Consider the following 15,130-nt stretch of genomic DNA (forward strand, 5'->3'; position numbering starts at 1 on the left):
CTTGCGACCTGCTTTTGCTTGGCGACTGTTTTAGCGAGCATAGTGATGTCCTTAGGTCTGATCGGTGTGAAATGGAAGGTTGGTGGCGTGCTCATGTTGCGAGTTGGAGTTGTTACGTTGGACAACAAGCATTTTCCTCCTGCAAATTGTAGGATCGGGATGTCCGTGGTTTTTCAGAGCAGATATAGTGAAGAGACTGTCGGTGCAGGTTGGGTATTTCCCTTTGGCGTTGGCGGCGTTCTGACAGGCTTTGCAGGATTGCGAAATCCTTGACAGGCTTTGCAGGATTGCGAAATCCTCGTTGGTAAACAAAGAGCTAAAGTCGGTTAGGGTGCCTCCTGCGATAATACCGTTTTCGTTGTTGACAACGGCGAATGTAGAAGAAGATGAGGTTTTGGATACGTCAGTATAAAACCAGTTCCTTGGGCTGGGCCCGCTTTTAATGCGTTCAAATTGAGATTGGAAAACTCTTACAGGCGGCGAACGGTTTTCGTCGATCTAAGTATCGATCGAAAAAGTCGAATACGCCAACCATTGATTTATTCCCAGCTCTAACGTGCGGTTAGGAACGTAAATTCCACCTTCAAGGAATAACCGGGAAATTTGTGGCATGGCAAAACCTTACGGACCATCTTTGAAGGAGAGTGTGGATGGTGCTCTGTGGGACTGGGCCATAACGCTCCCCCACGCAGCATGCTATTATTAAAAAGTCACAACCGTTTCGCTTGGATGTGGTCTGTGAGATTGGGCTATTTATTTGGGACCGATTGGCCATTTTTTGTCGTTACGACTTAACCAAGTCCATAATAGAGATGAAGCAGCAAGTTCTCTTTGGCGTGTTCGCTTTCTGACGTGTATGTGTGGTACGGAGTTCGTGGACACATGCCATCCGAACAATATCGTTGGTTCATTATTTCACCGCCAAACCTGCTCCAATCTCTACCTTTATCCAGTCGGTATAAAACATCAACCTAAAATCAAAATTTGAAAATGTTAAATTTTAAATTATGTAAGTGTACTTAGCCTCCAATTAATTACAGCCCTTGCAAATTTCAATTGCCACCCCTTAACAGAAAGTGTACAATAATCGTATCGAAAAAGCGTAATAACCACGCTAGGGATGGTCGGGAAAAACAACGTAAACCAACGTTAGTGTATCGATTTGTCCCGGTTCCAGACTTATCGATAGTTTTTGCTTTGAACTGAGATATGTATTTTATATTTGCCAGGAAAAACATCAGAGCCTTTAAAATGTATTTTTGATTTTTATTTTACGTTATGAAAAGCCGAAAATGGTTGACAGACTAATTTTGGCAGGAAAAATCATTAGAGCCTTAAAAATTTAGTTTATGTTCTTTATTTATGTTTTGAAGGAATAAAATATCGAAAAGAATCTATGCACAGAGAATCGATTTGTTCGCAGCTCTAATGACCAGCAGTCCGAACAATCGACTCCGACACTTTGGACGTCTCACAGCACTAGTTTTCTACTAGATTCCAACTACCATCAATATCAAAAATCAAAACAAAGACGAGAATTATTTGCGCATATATAATCGATAACTGGACGAAATTGTTGGCTTTGGTGTTATTGCCACAACGCACCCACCATCCTTTGGGTGCCGCAAGGATGTTGATAAAGGCACCACCCATCATTCCTGGCGTCTTGCGCCCGGCTCGTTTCACCTTCAAATAAGTAACTTGCACAAACATTTCGGCGGTTTGATAACATATAATTTTGGGTAAGATTAATTGTAAAACATATCCAGATTAGTTTCTATTCATTAGCAATTCTCTAGTTAAAAACTTTCAAGGTCGACTAAAGACAGAAAAAAAAGAGGTCAAAGTGGCAATAACTCTAGGGAAATATTTCCATCAACAAAAAAAATAAGAGCAAAATGGCGGAAGTGCCAACCGGGTTACCTATTCCTGAGGAGCTCCAGGGGAAGAGAAGAGACGTACCATTCTTGGTTAAATTTCGCGACCCAATATAGGAATTACAGGAAACGCGGCAAATGTTGAATTTTGGATTCTAAATCCAGATTAGTTTTAAGTTGAATAGAACGGTGAGTATTAACAAAATATGTCCGGGATGACTGCACCAACTTAAAAGTTCACAAGTTATTTATTTCAGGATGGAAAACGTGCTTATGGTCGATGCGGCAAAAATACGGAAGAAACTGCTACTTCAAAAACCATCAAGAGACCGCAGGGAACCAAATGCTCCGGATGTAGTGCAGCCTTTGGCAAGTGCGATCCGCTCGCAACCGTATGTGGCTGCTGATCCTTGGGCTGCCGCAGGTCGTGGTCGTCACTAACTGCTCCTCCTGATGTCACTGCTGCTGACGCCACTGCTACTGATGCTGCTGTCGAAGTTTGAAGATGTTGGGGATTGCTGCTGACTTGGCAGGTGCAGGTTACTTGCTGCTGGCTTTTATTGACTTCGCTGATGGCGCAATTTTAGAATTCTTTTGCATATAAAATCTATTTTGCGTAAAAATTACTGAAAACAAGAGCAAGTCCAGCAAATCCTGGTCGCTGGTCTACAATGCATTACTGCTGGATCTCTGGCAGGAAATAACTCCCACATATATAAGGACTTTGGCCCTTCCTTATAAATAGTAGTGGTTTCCTTAGAAAACCTGTTAGACAACACCACCAGCTCCCGTTCCTTGTAGTCCAATCTGGCAAATGCTTCGATAGCAATATGGATATCCTGCTGCTCATACTCATGATGTTTAATTCATTTCTATTTGATTTGCGACAATTCAAAAGTAAACAAACCCAGATCAGCTGTTTGTGACACTCACATGTCGGAGTAGCATTAGCTAAATGCTAATGCGCCAATGGAATCAGGTGCATTTAAAAATCCACTAACGCGGCAATGGAATCAGGCTATTACTTATCGGTAATGGCTGAAATATGGTCGAATATCAATGCATACACTTTTAAAATGTACAAACTCTTCAAGACAGCATTTACCAGACGGGTAAGTGCCAGAACACACAGCGTATTAAACAGATTTTTGCAAAATATATGTAAGTTATGAAATTCATCGATTCGGCACGGCTCCTATTCTGTGAGCATAGGCGAAGGTTTTACCAGCATAGCAGTAGGAGAACGGTGGCAGAGGCTGAAACGAACGTTATAGTAGCCAAGTTTTAGCCGAGTTGCACTCACGTACGTCGCCTATCGATAAAGCAGAATTGTCTGTTACATTGCGTCTAAACAGCTGTTCTTTGTTTTGATTTGTCAAGGCTATTTGTTTACCGGCTATTTTTCTCATTGTTTTTGGGCGGTAGTGGTGCCAAATATCAAGTAAAAATCGAGAAAATAAAAATTTTGACAAACTTTTAAAAATCAGCAATTGACCATTAAACTGACTCTTTTATTGAGCACACCAGTCTGTTAGCGCATTGTTAATTTAATTTTTTTTATCATAGCTGTATTAATGTCGGCTAATATTTTTAATGCTGGTATTGTTTTGGTTTATGTTCTGGCTAACATTTTTTAACTTGGTTTTTTAAACGATGTGGACTCTTGTTTCCCTTTACGCCATCACAATTAAGTAGAGACTTAAACCGAGCAGGGGTGGAAACTAAGTAGAGCTTTTTCAGTATTACCGTAATAAAATGTAATGTAAATTGTTTTTTTATTAACTATAGCATGTTGTATGTATGGGCTAAAATGTGTGCTGTCTTGGCTTATGCTATGGCTAACATTTATTAACTCAATTTTTGAAACGATGTTGGACTTTTGTTTCCAATCAGAAATAAAATGCCAATACAATAAGGTAAAGACTTTAGACGAGCAGGGCTGGAAACTACATTTATTTTCTTATAGTGCAGTGGTCGGCACACATACTATTACATGCTCGCTCTGCCTTGCGTGATTAATTTGCACGGCAAAGTGCATTACATTACATTAAAGTGTTTTTCCCCTGAGAAATAATAAAAAGTAATATAGGGTAAAGTAAGGTATAACATGTACTATTTTTTTTGTTTATGATAACTTTTAAAGGATCTAACTGTTACCAAAACAATAAATATTTTAAAGCACTGAGCTATTTTAAACTATTTTAAATGTTTTTGAAATAAATATTATTTTTTTTTAAATCCTTGCAAAAGTGTTATAATTTTTGCTAAAAGTTTGCAACCTTCCGATTCTATACAATATATATATTCTTGATTAGTCAAGAAGTCATGTCACTCTGCGATATGATAAAGGCCAGTTATAAAGCTTTATATGTTTATAAGGTCAATATCTATCGACGCATAAATGTTAATTCCCGGCAGATGGCGCTACCAAAACTAGTATTTTTTGGGTGGTGTGAGGTGTTCTAGCTTGCAGTAGTGACCCTACAGTTCGACAGATGGCGCCACACACAACTAATTTTTTTTGCTGGGGACATATTTATTTTAAAACTCATAAGCGTGGTAGTTGGATCATTTAATTAATATTTGGTACAAGTTCGCGGGAATTGGTAGTTTCGAAGATTTCGTACAGAAGATAATTTATTGTTACCTGTTAATTAAAGTCTCTGTTCAACTGTGTATTATTTAAAACATAACATTAAAAAATATTTTTAGTTTATTAAAAAATGCAGTTCTTAAATAAGTATCAGCCCTGTTCCAGTTTTCACTTCCGAGAGATGCACACGGCATCTAAATTTCCTCTGTTAAGTGAAGGGGAGGCTGCAAGGGTTGTCATGGTTCGAAAAAAACTATGCAGTTCTTTCTTGGGACGCCTTTTTGTCTTCGTTTCAATATGGTAAGATAGGTATTTATTAAAAATTACGCGGCATAAAAGTATTTGAAAATTTGTATTTGTGGCCACAAATGCCAGTTCCTTCGATTTTATGCGTTAAACTAGTATAGTAAACTAGGAGAGACCAGCGAGCTTTGGCTTTAATCAGCCCAGGGGCAATAAAACTCTGACAAATCAAACGCCATTGTCAATAGGTGACAGCTGCCAGTCAGCTGATTTTGCTTGGGAACAAAAGGGACCAAAAAGAAGTGAAATTTACCTATATTAAAGGGGACTCGGAAAATGTTGTCAATTTCATTTCCGACTGAAAAGTGGAACTGGCCTCATTGCCAGAAATTTGTTTTAAGATTATTAAGTATTAGTATGATGAATATATTAAAACATAGTCTTTAAATTGAGGCAAAAAAGGTTTGGGTATTCAAAAATGTTAACAAAAAAAAAAAGAATTAATAAATAATAAGACAATCACATAATAGCCTTTGCTTTAAAAAAAAGCTCAACTGAAAATGTTTTAGAAGTTTTGACTGGGTTTAAATTTGGCTTTAAGTTGTTCATTCATGATGTCCACTGGATAGGTGCTTCATTAAATAAATTATTTCAGGATTTTTATAAATTGTTATGTTAGGATAAAAAAATCAAAAAATATTTATCGATCTAAGCCATGCAATAAGCTATGTCAGTTAGCTCTCCACTCTTTTACTAAAACGCCGTATTGAAAATATTTGTGAGTATGCACCGTCGCGACGGTACTGGTACTTCTTTGGTTTGGCGAGTGTCGACAGCTAATAATGGGTGCAACTTACGCACACAAAAGCAGCCCGAACGACCCTTGACGCAGGCCCCGACCCCTAAACTACTCGATATCAGCGGCGCGTAGTTGTTATTGGTTAGAAAATGTCTGATACTTAAGCTGGTTTAAAGAAAGTCGTCAGCCACAGATTTCATCCTGATTGAGGTCAAACAAAAAATAAGGAAGAGATAACAATTGAAGTTGGAGAAGAAAGACGGGACCGTAATATAGCTTAGATAACAAAGAATCGGGGATTTCACTGCAAACCACAGCCGATGCCGACAAGGTTTTGTATCAAACAAAAGAGGTCAAAATTGTTACACTAAACATCCGAGCCCAGGCACACACGCCCTACATAGTTGGGCAAATGAATAGTTTGGGCCAACAACCCTACTTAGGGTGCGCTAACTTTACCCTTGAAGTAAACAATTAAAATGATGCATTGTTTGTGGATTTGCGCATGAATAAAACTGCATGATCTTTGCTTTTGTGTTCTGCTGAAAAAGGCGGGACGCATACGCACATTTATAGGTTTACATATGTTTTCCACAAGAGAGTGTTGAAAAATAGTACACTGATTTTTATAATTTAAAAAATTCAAGAAAAAATAATAATTAATACCCTTGCAGCTATTCATTGTTAAAATCTATTGAAGCTGTGATGATTTTCACTTCGAACTGATTTCACTAATTTCACTTACTGAAATTAAAATACCCCTGCAAGGGTATAAATATATATAAAATATTTGAAACTTTTTATAGAGAGGATATATATTTATGCATAGATGGACGAAAAAATTTTCTTTTTTTTTTGTTCTTGTTGTAATATCAAAAAGCCAAGAGGTTTCTTGAAAATTCCACCTTTTAAAATGAGGGAGACCACTTGACAGATTTTTATTCAGATGTTGTATATCTTAATACCCAAGTATTGATTTCAACATTTTTCAAGCTAAAGTACTTTTGTCGTTTTTAAAACATTTCACAAGAAATTAAATTTCGTCCCTATCACAAGAAAGGTCGCAGCATCCCAGGATGGTCAGACCTCATTGGGCGGGGACCTATAACTCGCTTCAGAAGAAGCACGCGTTCCGTATTATTTGCCGGATACGGAAATATTATTTTAAATAACTGCGCACCAACACGAAGAAAACATCGGGGAAAAGTGTCCGTGGGTTCGTCAAGGGACTGAAAGTGTGTATTCACCATCGTTCCTCACTGCTCTTGCCCTTATTAAGTGGCAATGGTAAGGGTAAAGTGTGCGTGTGCACGGGAAATTAACAAAGGAGCGTGCAGAATCTGATTCGTAATATTTGCTTTTTCTCGCTTATTAATTTATTGCTTGGATTATATGTCTTCAAATGATGTACATATATATCAAGTATGGAACTTTGGTATACTTCGGATGACTATGATATTGTCATTAAACAACTTGATGTTTGTTATATTATTAAATATATGTATTTTGGCAACCAAACGATTTACATCAATGTATTTTTGGATAAACGTGCAAGTCAAAATTTATATACCTCTGCTGCTATAACAACGATTATGAATGAAGTTATATCTTTGCATGTCAAATCCCAAATCTCTAGCTTTAATAGTTTTCGAGATCTCGACGTTCATGTACAGAGAAAATTAACAACTCTCTTTTTGCAAATATTTTATTTGTGACCAATTGCAGCGCAACGGAAACATTCAAGATAAAATAAGCTTATAGTTTCAGTGAAAAGTTACAAAAATCATAAAAATGATCAAGTCATGCCAAGGGGTATATATGCAGCTTTTGCAAAATGTAGATATTTTTTATCAAACAAAAACACCTCTTAACGGGTTAACGATCTAACCATTTCCGTCTGTCCGTCAGACTGTCCGTCCGTTTCTACGCAAACTAGTTTCTCAGTTTTGAAGCGGGTAGTACATAGGACGGATCGGACGACTATAGCATATAGCTCCCATTGGAACAATCGGAATAATAAATGAAAAAAATTATTACTTTGCTGTTTTTTAATTTTTTGGTTTAGTTTTTTGAGAATAAATATCATCAAAATCGGACGACTATATCATTTAAATTTTAAAAAACAAGAAGGAAAGCAAACTTCGGCAAGCCGAAGTTCATATACCCTTGCAGCTATTGCATTAATTAAATACTTTTGAAAACATTTAAATTATGATTTACTTGAGTATGTGCTAAAAAAAAACATTGAAACTATGATTATTTGCAGCTCAATTATTAGATAGTTATTTTATATATTTTTATTATTTCTATGGGAGCTATATGCTATAGACGTCCGATTTTGATAAAATTTATACCATAATTCTGAAATAATTAAACATTGCTATATGTCGAAGAACTAAACAAAAAATTAAAAAACAGAAAAGTTATAATTTTTTTCATTTATTTTTCCGATTGTTCCTATGGGAGCTATATGCTATAGTCGTCCGATTTTGATGAAATTGAAACCGTAATTCTGAAATATTAAACCATTACTATATCTCGAAGAACTAAACAAAAAATTAAAAAACAGCAAAGTTATAATTTTTTTTCATTTATTTTTCCGATTGTTCCTATGGGAGCTATATGCTATAGTCGTCCGATTTTGATGAAATTTAAACCGTAAATCGGAAATATTTTACCATTACTATATGTCGAAGAACTAAACAAAAAATTAAAAAACAGCAAAGTTATAATTTTTTTTCATTTATTTTTCCGATTGTTCCTATGGGAGCTATATGCTATAGTCGTCCGATCCGGCTCGTTCCGACTTATATACTACCTGCAATAGAAAGACAACTTTTGGGAAAGTTTCATGCAGATAGCTTTAAAACTGAGAGACTAGTTTGCATATAAACGGACGGACAGACGGACAGACGGACAGACGGACATGGCTAGATCGACTCTCCTAGTGATGCTGATCAAGAATATATATACTTTATAGGGTCGGAAACGTCTCCTTCACTGCGTTGCAAACTTCTGACTGAAATTATAATACCCTCTGCAAGGGTATAAATATTTTGTTCGTAAATGGAAATTATTACATTTTTAATATATTTAAAAAAATATTATTTTTTTTTGACATAGTATTACGTTTACAATTATGCTTTTAATTTCATTCAAATCGGAAGACGATATCAACGATCGAAGAACTGAGCCGAAAATCCTCATAGCGTCAATTTTTTTTTAAACATATACGAAAATAAATCAAAGTTCAAATGTTTTCAAGAAGTTTGCTTCCCTTCCTGTTCTGATTAAACCAGAGCTCGCAAATAACAGTCAACAAATTTTTCCAGTGCAGTCTTGACATTGACAAAACAGATAATACACACAATCTCTCTCTAAGCAAAACACTTTTTTCGTTTCTGTTTCGGGTTTCGGTCCGACGGTTCGGTTTAACAAAACAAACAATTCGGTCTCTCGAAAAAAAACTTGATGAGACACTTTTGAATGAGCGCTCATAGCAAAACTGTTTTTAGAAGCCTACTTCGGGATAAGTGACTAAATAAAATGTTTTATTTTTTATGTGTGCGAGGAAGAAAAACCATAGGCTTGTTTCAATAACTGAATCGTTCCAAGAGTTCGAATTGCAATTTCTGCGCTTTCCGTTGAGCTGTTAATTATCTGTAGGTTTACTCCTAGTGTCGACGTCAGTTTCCAGAGAAATATGCTTTCCTTTAGCCAAGGACTTGATTTCACGCCTAATGGACAACTCCTTTTCTCTCACATGACCCATTATGTTACGCGACCTTATGCGATTAATGGATAGTGCATCATTCGTGGGATTCACTATGTCGCGAAACCCTTCAAAATGGTCTGCCGTCTCTGGTGACTATTTTAACAACAGATAATTTCTTTGTCTCAATGCAGATTTTTCTCTTTTTTGCGGATCGCGACATGTTTCGGCATGCCGTGAAACCAAATGACACTTGAGATTGGTAATATGTTTTCCACTTAGCTTCACACCACAAACATTACAAACTGACTTCCATTACCAAATTTGAAAACAGATACACTTTCTTGTTTTCTTCACGTGCCAATTGAAGTATGATGACTTAACCTCAATAAATATGAAATGAAAACTAAAACGGATCAGAAATTTGCTGACACGCGCAGGTTACACAGACTAACGCATACACGCATACAAAAGCACCTTCTACTTGTGTCCCTGAAAGACTGAAACAAGCAGAGCGCGAAAAAGTGTCTTGCTCTGTGCCGAGCACCTTTTGGGCAAAAACACTTGGAAAGTGTTTGCTCCCGACTCAATCTTAAAATGTCCTTAGATAGTCGGTATTTTTCGGTCTCATTGAAACGGCTGACGGATATTTGCGAGCTCTGCACTAAACTTTGGTTTGGTTTGAATGCGAGCACTCTTTCGACGTTAAATGCGAAGTGGAGCATTGTTTAAAACGGGTACTGCGAAGGGAACATTGTCATTGCGTTGCGTTGCGTTGACAACACAGCAGAAAAGTGGCCAGCCGATTGCAGGGCTAGCGTTTAAATCTCTATTTACTGCACCTCGTATCCAGCAGCGAATTACGGGTGTGGAGGTTGCTTGAGTTGCTGTTTCTGAATAGGGCTGACGCTTTACATCATCATCATCGGCACACGGCCCTCGTTCATCCTCATCCTTGCTTATAATCGATGCTCGGGCGCAGGCTGAACTACACTCAGACAAAACTTTTGTACTCGACTTTGACAGTACAAGAATAGCAAAGGATAGAGACGATAATCTTGAGATTTATTGCTTGCACGCCAAAGCGGGTGTGGGTTAACTTGTAGTTAACCCAAATTCGAATTGTAATCTCTTTTTTATTTAAACAAAAAGGGAAATAAAACTTTAACAAAAAATATTAAAGATTTGAAAGCAAAATTCCTAACACAAACTTCAGATATTGAAATTTTGTAATTTTTTTTTCTATATCTACTTGGCATGTCATGAAGTTATATATAATGATAAAATTTTCTAAATAGAAGTTTTTTAAACAAAGAACTTTTGATGGTTTTTCTGAGTGTGCTTTAGCCAATGCCGACAGCCTCCCACCACCCACCACCGCCTGCTGTTGCCAGCGAAGCCCGCCCGAAACAGCCGGCCGCCACGTGGCGCTGACAAACTGCTTAAACACGCCATTGATGATTCAAATATAGTCTGGTTGGTTTCTAGCTGCCGTCGTTAGCCGTTCCCCTTTTTGCGCTCGACAAATTACACACTTTGCGGCATTTTGCGCTTTTAACAATTTTATTGTTATCGATCGGCGGTCGCCAGGCTGCCAATTACCAAGTGCTAGAGCAGACAAATTCCAATTGTGCCAATGGAATTCAGAGTCTATATTGTGATTTGCTGCATACAGTGCAAGCTTCGGTGATGATACTTTGTATATGAAAATAAGTGATTAACTATTGGGACGACAAAAATATTTGACTATTCCTGCCCTTTTTATTAGTAAGTGAACTTCAATACCTGCATTAATCGATGTCCGGCGATACACGTGTTGAAAGGGATTTATGTGTGGTAATCGAAGGTAAGCGCAGTTGTAACTGCTCAAATATACATAGGATTACACGAGTGGTTACGTTTCTGCACCTTTTCTAACTATGGTCCCATTTATTAAAGTAAAACTTTCTTTTCGATTCATGTATGGCCAGCTTCATTGTGTTAAAAAATACCTCACTTTATTTGATAATCTGCGTTTTGTTCCAGATTTTTGTACCCTTGCCGAGGGTATTATAATTTCAGTCCACGCAAACTAGTCTCTCAGATTTAAAGCTATCTGCAAGAAACTTTCCCAAAAGTATTTATACTATTGCAGGTAGTATATAAGTCGGAACGATCCGGATCGGTCGCCTATATCATATAGCTCCCAAAGGACCAATCGGAAAAATAGATGAAACAAGAAAGGAAGCAAACTTCCGCAAACCGAAGTTCATATACCCTTGCAGCTATTGCTTAAATATCCTTGAAAACATTAAAATTATAAGTGACTTGCGTATATGTTTACGTTTAATTCCTATGGCAGCTATATGATATCGTTTTCCGATTTTAATGAAATTAAAAGCGTAATTGTGAACTGTCAAATTATTAATTAGTCAAAAATAATTAAAAAAAAAATTACAAAATAAAAAAGTTTCATTAAAAAAGTTTTTTTTTTATCTTTTTGTTGTTTCTATGGGAGCTATATGATATAGTCGTCCGATTTTGATGAAATGTAAACCGTAATTCTGAAATATTTACCATTATACTATGTCGAAGAACTAAAAAAAAATTTAAAAACAGCAAAGTTATAATCTGTAATGTTTTCAAGAATATTTCATTTTTGAAATATCTGCAAGGGTATTTGAACGTCGGCTTGCCGAATAATTATAACACCTTACCAAATGTTTGTTTTTTTTGTTTCGCTTTTTTTCCATGGACGTAAATCGTTTCTAAAAATTTTAAAATTGTCAAAACTTTGCCAGGGTCCGTAGTTTCTAATCAAACTAACAATCTAAAAATCGTGTTTGATGGATTCATTCTTCAACCAAATGCCTGGTCCTAGCACAGTGATCTTATCGACAGCAAATCGATCAAGTTTTTAAGAAATACAGGTGCCGGTGCGATTGCTGTCACTTTCTGACTGCACCTGTATTTCAAAAAAATATAACACAAGTCAAAATATGACAATATTTTCTTTTTTGGACAGCTGCACCACCTAATTTTAGTATATAAAGAAATACAAATATTTTCTTTGTAGTCGCAAATGAAATAATTTGTTAGGAATTTTGGAAGTTAATAATCAATCGTCATTACAATCAGGAAAAAAACACAGAATTTCTGTGAAGCTGGCCAAAGGAGTATAACGAGTACTGTAGCTACCAGAGAAAATTTGAGTTTTAAATTTGTATGGAGTGTAACTTTTTTAAATGTTTTGACCCTTATTATGCACCCACAATTTTTCGTTTTTAATGTCAAAATGTTTCATGTTCCTTAAAATGTGCTTTTATTTTCAATTTTAAAAAGTAATTTTCAACAAACATTTATATTTTTTCTTTTTTTGCTCTATATTGAGAGTACCATTGACTATTGTGGAAGGCAGGTGTGTCTCTGGAACGGTACGGGGAGGAAATTTGTATTCATTTAATTCAAATTAAGTAAAAACAAGAAGGAAAGCAAACTTCGGCAAGCCGAAGTTCATATACCCTTGCAGCTATTGCATTAATTAAATACTTTTGAAAACATTTAAATTATGATTTACTTGAGTATGTGCTAAAAAAAAACATTGAAACTATGATGATTTGCAGCTCAATTATTAGATATAGCTATATGCTATAGTCGTCCGATTTTGATGAAATTTAAACCGTAATTCTGAAATATTAAACCATTACTATATCTCGAAAAACTAAACAAAAAATTAAAAAACAGCAAAGTTATAATTTTTTTCATTTATTTTTCCGATTGTTCCTATGGGAGCTATATGCTATAGTCGTCCGATTTTGATAAAATTTAAACCGTAAATCGGAAATATTTTACCATTACTATATGTCGAAGAACTAAACAAAAAATTAAAAAACAGCAAAGTTATAATTTTTTTTCATTTATTTTTCCGATTGTTCCTATGGGAGCTATATGCTATAGTCGTCCGATCCGGCTCGTTCCGACTTATATACTACCTGCAATAGAAAGACAACTTTTGAGAAAGTTTCATGCAGATAGCTTTAAAACTGAGAGACTAGTTTGCATATAAACGGACGGACAGACGGACGGACAGACAGACGGACAGACGGACATGGCTAGATCGACTCTACTAGTGATGATGATCAAGAATATATATACTTTATAGGGTCGAAAAAATCTCCTTCACTACGTTGCAATCTTTTGACTGAAATTATAATACCCTCTGCAAGGGTATAAAAATACTTACCTTTTTAATGTGGCCCGTTGGCGAGATTCGAACCAAGGACTTCCCCGCCAGAGTTGAGCAGCGCAACACTGCGCTGTGCTGGCAATTACGTATTGCATGTCTAAATTAAGGAAAGGCGACTTCTATTTATAGACGCAGAATTGAAAATCTGCTGTGATAGTCCGATCATAGCGAGTAATACACCTTGCGAAAGGTACCGTTAAAAGAAAATGGTGTGCATATGAAGTCTTTACGAAAATTAATTGGTTCTAAAAACAAAAAAAAAGAAAGGAAGCAAACTTCGGCAAGCCGAAGTTCATATACCCTTGTAGCTACTGCAAAACTGATATATTCTTGAAAACTTAAAATTATGATTTACTTGCGTATATGTTTAAAAACATTGAAGCTATGATGATTTGTAGCTCAATTATTCGATAGTTCCTATGGGAGCCATACGATATCGCTTTCCGATTTTAATAGAAATAAAAGCGTTATTCTGAACTGTCAAATTATTAATAAGTCAAATTCCCGACCGTGCGAACGTCAAGCTGAACGCGAGGGATTTAGGATTTAAAACGCATATACTAGCAATATACTAGCAGCGCAAAATGAAACCACGCCCACTCTTACGTCCACAAATTGCAAAGCACTAAAGACATCTGCCACGTCACTCTGAAACAAGTTAGACCCTAGCTGTTGTATTCTGTGTTTTGGTCACATATATCGGTAGATACGAAAATGTTCAAAATTGATCTATTTTTTTAGAAGATTTAGGGTTATTAAGTCCTGTGTCGCCGCTCTACCACCCCTCAGCCGTTGCTCGGCCGCTGCTCTGCCGGTAATCGCTGCAGTAGAGAAGCAGAACGAAAGAACTGTTAGCGGGGGGAGGGGGTGCTGCACGCTCTAAGCTTCTAGTGTTGGCTATGCAGTTCGACAGACGGCGCCACATAAGCTTAGATTTATTTGTGGGGGAATATTTGGTTTGAAATTTGTTAGCTACGTAACGGGTATCTAATAGCCGGAGAATTTGTTCTTTCTCGTTTTAATAGCCGATTGTTCGCATTGGAGCTTCATGATATAGTCATCCGATATTATTAAAATGTAAACCGTAATTCTGAAATAATAGAATATTACTATATATCAAGCAATTAGGAAAAACGCAAGTTATAATTTGTTTCTCTTTTTTCTCAATTGAATATATGATATTAATGTAAGGGTAATTAATTCTATAACTTAAACACTCTAAAAATATATTTTGACAGTTAGTATTTCAAGTTATAAACTGAATGGCTATTTTCATATTTATTTTGTATTTCTAAAATCGGTTAACTATATCCTTTGTCAGAATCGCACAACAATTTATTTGACAGCTGTCATAAGAATGGCTAGCTCATTGTAGCTACAAGCGATACACATTTTTGAAGGCCTGGTCTTTGTTGGCTCAAAAAAAAGCTTTGTGGAGTAAATATACTCCCTTAATATATTAAAGATTATTTAAATATTTGCATTGAAATTTTGTACTCAAAGCCACAACGGGACGAAAACTTTGAACGACTTGGCGGTGCATTGTAATTTAAAGAGACACGCCGCTCTATGTGCTGCAGAGATGTTGGACTCTAGATGGATTTTATTAACATTTATTTGTACACTTAGTACTAACATACATATATTATATATTAGTATAGACATGCATATATTAACAGCC

General features: G+C 36.2%; 2 long non-coding RNA genes across 2 annotated transcripts; both read right to left on the minus strand.

Moving 5' to 3' along the window:
- Positions 1-719: 719 nt before the first annotated feature.
- LOC128264837 (uncharacterized) lies at positions 720-1,326 on the minus strand. Its single transcript, XR_008268772.1, has 2 exons — positions 1,020-1,326; positions 720-971 (listed from the first exon to the last, which is right to left on the minus strand). It is a non-coding gene; the product is annotated as an uncharacterized LOC128264837 (long non-coding RNA).
- Positions 1,327-2,106: 780 nt separating this feature from the next.
- LOC128264839 (uncharacterized) lies at positions 2,107-3,948 on the minus strand. The gene is made up of 2 exons (XR_008268774.1): positions 2,983-3,948; positions 2,107-2,915 (listed from the first exon to the last, which is right to left on the minus strand). It is a non-coding gene; the product is annotated as an uncharacterized LOC128264839 (long non-coding RNA).
- Between the last annotated feature and the right edge of the window lie 11,182 nt (positions 3,949-15,130).

Source organism: Drosophila gunungcola, unplaced genomic scaffold (genome assembly GCF_025200985.1).
Source record: "Drosophila gunungcola strain Sukarami unplaced genomic scaffold, Dgunungcola_SK_2 000080F, whole genome shotgun sequence".
Taxonomy (NCBI): Eukaryota; Metazoa; Arthropoda; class Insecta; order Diptera; family Drosophilidae; genus Drosophila; species Drosophila gunungcola.